The sequence below is a fragment of the Protopterus annectens genome, chromosome 3.part1, assembly GCF_019279795.1.
Source record: "Protopterus annectens isolate FY-2018-M chromosome 3.part1, PAN1.0, whole genome shotgun sequence".
NCBI classification, from domain to species: Eukaryota; Metazoa; Chordata; order Ceratodontiformes; family Protopteridae; genus Protopterus; species Protopterus annectens.
The window spans coordinates 883,940,607-883,947,805 of NC_056732.1; positions in this window are offsets into that span (position 1 = coordinate 883,940,607).

The following is a 7,199-nucleotide window of genomic DNA, read 5'->3' on the forward strand; positions in this document are numbered from 1 at the left end:
TTTAGACAATCATATAGCAGGTAAATATTGAGTTTTGATTTTCAGTAATAGTGCTTCTACAGAATGTAGAACTAGCAGAAATGTCTCATGCTGAGAGTTGGGGCAGTTGCCATTTCTACTATTCGCACTGTCATCTTCACCTCCCTAAGGCAATGGGAGAAGGCTGCAGCAATAAGACTAAGATTTGTATTGAAATAAGCAGCAAGTCTAAAACCATAATTTCTATGTTGTGTTAATAATGCTAATGCTAATAATTAGCATTATTACTTTCACAACAAAACAGAAAAAAATCTCTTCGAATAATTATGTAACCCAAGAGCATAAAGGTTAGAAAGTAAACTTTGTAGTTGGTCAAAAGCTTGTTCATGATGTTCTTGCCAGGGCAAGGGCTTAGGGGTGTCTTTTTTTTTATTCTAATAATGGTTTTACTACTCCTGCATAATTAGAAATCGACTGTCAGCAGTAACGTGTCAGTTCTCAAAAGGCCCGTAACTGTTTTAACTTTATGCTACAGCTTAAACAGCAGTAATGCGTGAAGGTAAGATTTGTTGATAGCCTCCTGAAATGAAATGTCCTAAATATTAGACTTCTGGTTTTCACAGCTGCAACTTTGTCTTATTAACCTTAAGCCCTAGTTCTGCTAGTTTTGTTAAAAGAAAAATAATGCCTTGTCTACAGATAGGATAAGAACTGGAAACTAAAAGCAGATTGTCTGCATTCTGTATTAAGGTAGACCCACAAGGACACTGGATTTTATCTAACGGTATTTTCCTTTCTCTAGAAAAATTAGTAGGAGATTCTATAAATCCTTGAGGTAATCTTGTCCATGTATATCATTATTATTTGTATGTAAAGGCAAACAGAGTTGTTGTCTGGGTATACAGGAATAGAGAAGAAAGCACAGGAAATAGCTATCACTGAAAAGATGGTCGCTGCTGGCATAATATAACTTGATATTGTAGCCTAGTTAGTCATTATACAAAAAATTGGCACTACTGTAGGACTAAGTGTTCTTAAGACTTGGCACACAATTATAAGTGCTCTTGCCTGGTTTCTTAGCTGTCAAAATAGGTGTATTTCATAAGGTTCTAGTTAGGACAAATATTCCCTGCTGAAGTAGTGCAGAAATGAGAAGTTCAATTCCTATTTCCACCTCAGTTGATAATGGATACTGAACTACCATGGGTAGAGGCTAATCAGGTTTTTAAATAACATTAACAGGTTTTGCATCTTTTATGAGTGCCTCCTTGTAATGGGTAGTCCACAGACGTAGAGGCATGGGTTGTAGTCCCTCCAATTTAGTCATAGTATAGATCTGTTCTAATCTAAGCACTGTGAAAAGTGCATCTTCATCTGCACAAAAAAGAGCTAAATACAGACCAAAAGGTAAAAACTCATGTAAGATGTCTAGAGAAAACTTCATCTGGAGTACAAAATACATTAGTATTTCATACAATAAAAGCATGTTGATCTTTTAATGGACCTATCTAAATGGGAACAGGTTTCATCTCTGGATAATCCAAAGGATCCTTAGAGTCCGACTCCAACCCCAAACAGATTTTGTGGAGAGTGGGTGGTGTTTTGCATTTCATGAGGTAATTGTTGATTGAGTCACTCCTGTGTCAGCAAGAAATGGAAGAGTGGAATTACATACATTAACATTATCAAAGGGAGCTTCTTGATCTACTGGTTCCAAAGGAAATAGCTGTGTCTTCTGTTCTTGGCTATCCTAATGATCTTTCTGCCACTGTGTTGGCTACCAAGTGGTACTCCAAGCTGGAGGCTGTCTTTCTGCTTGCTGCTGTGCTAGAACATTTGTTGAACTGAAAGATGACCAGCTTGCTAAAGGAAAGGATACTCATTATGCTTGTGATGAAACCAATTAGTGCTAGCTATGCCAGAGAGAGTAGGACTGTGCATGTGTAACATATACCAGCATAACTAGCTGCAGTTTTGTAAAGAAGTGTACGTTATTTGAACATGAAACTGATGTGTACAGAGGCTTGTGTTAAAAATGTATTTGTAAAGTTGCTTGTATTAAAAGTGCATCACAAGTAAGTCCTGTTGAACAGAAAATAAATATATATGTATGTCAGACTGCATTGTAACTGATGAAATGTACATATTTTAACAGAAGATATTGGAAGGGAAGGGCTTAAGCTCAGCCCAGCTAACCTTAAGAGAAAGTAGCCTGAAATTCAATGACTTAGGCCATAAAGATTTTATCTCACAGACCTGAATACAGCCAGAGGCACAATGTCTAGACTGGGATCCTGCTCTTATTATCCTTAGTGGTGAACTAATTGCTATCCTGGGGTGCCAGAGAATGGCTGGTTAGTCTCTGCAAGAAGGATGAAAGGGTTGGAATTGTTTTACAGTTTCCAGATGCTATATTAAGGATTAGCTAAAGTTCTATTCATCATTTGTGACACAGCTGTGCCAAATCCTGGCTCAATTTCTAGTGAGGGGGTAGTGTGGGAACTACAGACTCAGGTCACCAGATGTGATATCAATCTGTAGCCAGCACTGAAATTGTATTTAGATACAGTGAGAGATGGGATAGTGGCACTCAGCACTCTATTTTGCAACTGATAAGACCACTCACCTACTTACTCTTGCCTTACTTTAGTAAGTAACTTAACTAGAATACAGAAATTCTTCAGTCAGTTAGGAAAATATAGTGAGATTAGCTAAAAGTTATGTTTTCTGTATCTGTCTGAGTCTTTCCATCTGTATTATTTTTATGTATCCTGTGAATTGAAACTCTGGTGTTTATTGTGACTAGATATTCACTATTTTCATGTTATTATTATTTATTATTATTAAATATATCTACAGATTTCATTGTAACTGGTCTTTTAGAAAATATTTTAACTCTTTGGAACACTTGCATTTATTTAGTGCCAACGTAGCATCATGCTACCATTTGTATAAGTCCTAATTTTACTGAGAGTAACCAGGTATCCTGGTAAGAGCCTTAAAGTAGCTTGTGGCAATGAATCTACCATATAGTCATGGTGGAGGTGGCACAGTGGGTAAATCTGTGCCAGCCTTTCACAGGTGTATGTGTGTGTGTGTGTGTGTGTGTGTGTGTGTGTGTGTGTGTGTGTGTGTGTGTGTGTGTGTGTGTGTTTGTGTGTGAAAATCAAATTTCAAAGAGTGTGTGAGTCAACTACTTGGAAAAGGGACACAGAGAACTGATATCTGCACATAGAAAGGTGAAGCCTTAATTGGGGCCTGGAAAAGAAGTCCAGCCCCAGGAATGGAGTGTGCTCCCTGTGTGTTCTTAAGGGAAATTGTGCTTGGTGGAGATAACCGCATCGGAAAATAGTGTGTGTGTCTATTTTTTTCCCAGTGAATGTTCCCCACCAGTGTCAATGGTGAGGATTGAGGCTCCTTGATCATTGGACTAGAGGAGGGTCATCACAATGCTAATGTCCACTCTGACCACCTTTAAAGCTTGGGCTAATATTTGTGTCACCCTGCTGGGTTTTTGGTGAAGTAGAGGGAAATATTTTCCGGGTATTGTCCTGGAGCTTACTGTGGAAAGAATCTAAATCTTCCTCTACCTCCATGATTTCTCCACCCCAGCCCTCTTCCTCTTGCATCAGTACTAAATTGTTAAAGTTGAACATCTACTAATTTCTTTTTAAGATCCGTTTTCTCTATGACTATTCTGTCTGCCACATATTGTGCTAGATTAACAATTTCATGAATACCTACACTGGGCCAGTTTAAACAAACCTTCTTAATCTGTTCTTGTATTGATGGTAATAAGCATTCTACAATGCTGTTGACAGTCCACTGGTTGGCAGCCTTCTGTAGGGTCTGGCTGCCCTGAAAAAACTTTGAATGCGTCTATCATGGCTGGAGATATGCATCAATAGATTTGATCTCCTTCTGTACAGATGTTTTAATTATTTCCCAATTCGGAGATGTTGGAATGCATGCTGTAGTGACTGCTTTCTCTGTATTGTCTCTTGCTGTTAGAAATCCTCTGTCTGTTTGTTTTGAAATCCTGTCGCGTATAGCTGATATTGTCTATATTTTGTTTAAAACTATCTAGAGGAGTAGAAACTTTTAAAACTGTTCACAAGTAAGGTTTTGTAACTGTATATATCCGTCTAGAATTTTAGCATATTTAGCTGAGCATGTTTCAATAGGAAGGAGGGAATCTTCAATGGTCTGAAATCTGCTGTGATTCACAGCTGTACTACTCTTATAGTAGTCTCATCATCACCATTCTGAGTCACTACCAGATTAGGTACTTCTTTCAAGAGATGAATCTCAGTATTAGATGGTGTGCTAGTGGTGGGCATGACGTCGTCATCAGAGGATGATTCACAAGTTGATGCATCTTTGAGGTTTTGCTTGGGAGATGGTTTCCAGCTATATTCTTCTCCATCAATGATTATTGGAAACTGTGTGACTAGCTTATTAAACTTCTTTAAAGTACTCAACTTAGAAGGGGCATGTTTATTATGAAATTATTTTAACTTGTCTATATGTTTTGTTTCAGATGCATGCTTGTATTTTGAATATAACTGTCCACCCTCTAGTGTTGTAAACTTCAGGATGGACAGAAGTACTGGAATTGACTTGGAAAATATCAATAGAAAATAATAGAGGGGATATCTGCAAATCATCCCCCTACCTTCTTTCCCAGAAAGGGAAGGCTGTCCACTTCATATGAAGCAGAATGGTCATATGGAAGAGAAGGATGGCTAAAGAAATCAGACCCCAGTCATCATCAGATGAATCAATTTAAGTTACTTTTAAATTTTCTAGTTGTTTTAAAACCCAGGCACCACACACTTTATCTTCTGCACATTTCTGTAATGTATTTCCTGTTCTATTAGCTGCCTGCACCTGTGTTTTTAATTTAGATGAATTATATTTTAGAGTTCTAGCTATTGATTCATTTTCTTTATTTTCAGAATCTTCTTGCCAGTCATTAAAATCTGACGAACAAGAAGCAGGTACTTTATTTTCTTTCGGATTAATTTTTTTTTTAAGACTTTCTAAAATTGCCTTATCAAAATTTCCAACTACAGGAAACTGCAATGCACTATCAGTTTTTTGTGAGTTCATACTACTTTACCAAATAATTGCAACTGTCTCATCTGTATTTGTTAAATGTATGCATACCGGGAATCCCAAGCTCAGGCTCTTTTTGTACACTCACACTTCTACCCATTGTTATTTCATTACAATGGAAATATTACCCACTCACATACATTAAAACCTCTCTCATACAGTATACAATGATATACAGCTATGATTAAAAACTCACTTTCATTCTTGTATATATGACTAGACCCACTATAATGCAAACATAATTTTTTGTAATTAAAACCCACTCTCATATAAAATGTTATGTACTGTGACCTGCTTTCATACAATTTTATCTTGCTCTCATACAAAATCAATACTCTATTGCAAAGATCATGTAACATAAGCTTAAGTGTAGAGACTTTAAACTCTGCTGAAGGTGTAAAAATATAGTTGTGTGCTGGCACACCAGAAATGCACCAAATAGAAAACTTGTAGTGAATGAGCCCAAAGGTGATTTCTGATGCAGCAACTCACAGATGGCTTGAAATCCAAGACTTCATGGCACCAAACTTTTAAGGTCAAAAATAACTTCATACAACACAATTTAGCAGAACTGAATATACTCCTTTAATGTAAAGAACACACACATGTGGGAGACTAAGCAATCAATGTCTTAGCTCCCCGAACAAAAAAAAAACTTCATTCTTTTATTTTGAAAATGATTCTAGGCAAAATATTTTGCATCTGTTAAACTACAGCCACCGACCAGTTAAAACTGGGCATTGCTATATTATTCTGCTTAACATGAATCTACAGTCTTCTTATCTGTGCCTTTCCTTACCAGATACAAGTTCTGCTAATACATGTTGGAACATTCTGTGCTGGCAATATTCATGTTAGCAATATCCACGTTGGCAGGAAAAGAAAGCTAAAGACAGGCCCAGCCTTTCAGGATCCATCTTGAAGCATAATGGATTTTAAAAGAAGACAAATATCATGTATACACTAAATATTTTCCTATCTTATACTTCTTCCTTTACAGGTTTATGATAGTTTCAGACTCAGCTAACAGAGATGTAGAGTGTCCTTAGTAACCACATGGATGCTATTCAAGACACTATTAGAAACAGAGTAGTTACAACTCTGGGAGAAATGGCAGATGCCAGGCTCAGTTTTATGCAAGACACACTCTGAGACTAACAGGATCAGACCAGATGTAGGAATATATAAGTTGCATTAATGAGGGGAAGAAAGGGTGAGACAGCGATTCATTTCTGCACTACTTGTTAGCAGAACGACCCTCCCTTCCATTACAGGAAGAGAAAATGATTATGTAGGCACATAGAACTGAATGGATAGTCAGACACCAGTGAACCCCACAACAGACCATATGATTTAAAACTTTTAAGGTAAAGGTGATACGCCTCATCTCATTGTGGTGCCCTGGAGCAAAATGGATGTGTGGAACAGGTAGAGTCTTCATTGCTCAGGACTACCCTGTGGGTATGAGGAAAAAACAAGCTACATTTTTGCAACTGGCCAGCTGGCTACACAAGGGCATCAAAGTGAGGTTCCAGTGTCCTGCAACTTGTAAACTTTTCCTGTGATGAGGTCCTAAGACTACTACTTATCTGAAGGAGGCATTTTGTTGGTTGGAGGATAAAGACCAGCATTCCATCCCAGTGCATGTCCATACTTAGAATAGGAGAAGGATTGTACAGTTCAAACTGGGAGTTGTAATCCAACAGAACTGAGTTGAGGATGATGGGTTTGTGTTTTGAAAACATACAAAATGTTAAAGGCATGCTTTGAGTTATCACAACAGGCAAGAAGGGATTGTGAGAGCTTGAGAAGGGAAATAATGAGTGCTACAAGATGGAAGGACAGTCTTAGGGAAGCCTAACCATCATGACTGGTTACTAAAGATTCTTAGTTTCATCGGTAGCAATTTTTATGGGTAGAGTGTTTTGCTCCCTGGAGTGTTAAACTGTGCTAAAAGTAAGTGGTTGATGACAATATGCTGGGAAGCAGAGATTCCCATTAAAGGAGAAGAGTCACATGACTCACTGGGCTGTGACTATGCCTAGGTAAGATGAGCAATGCCAGGGCATGATTTTAAAATACTAACAATGTAAACAGTAGAC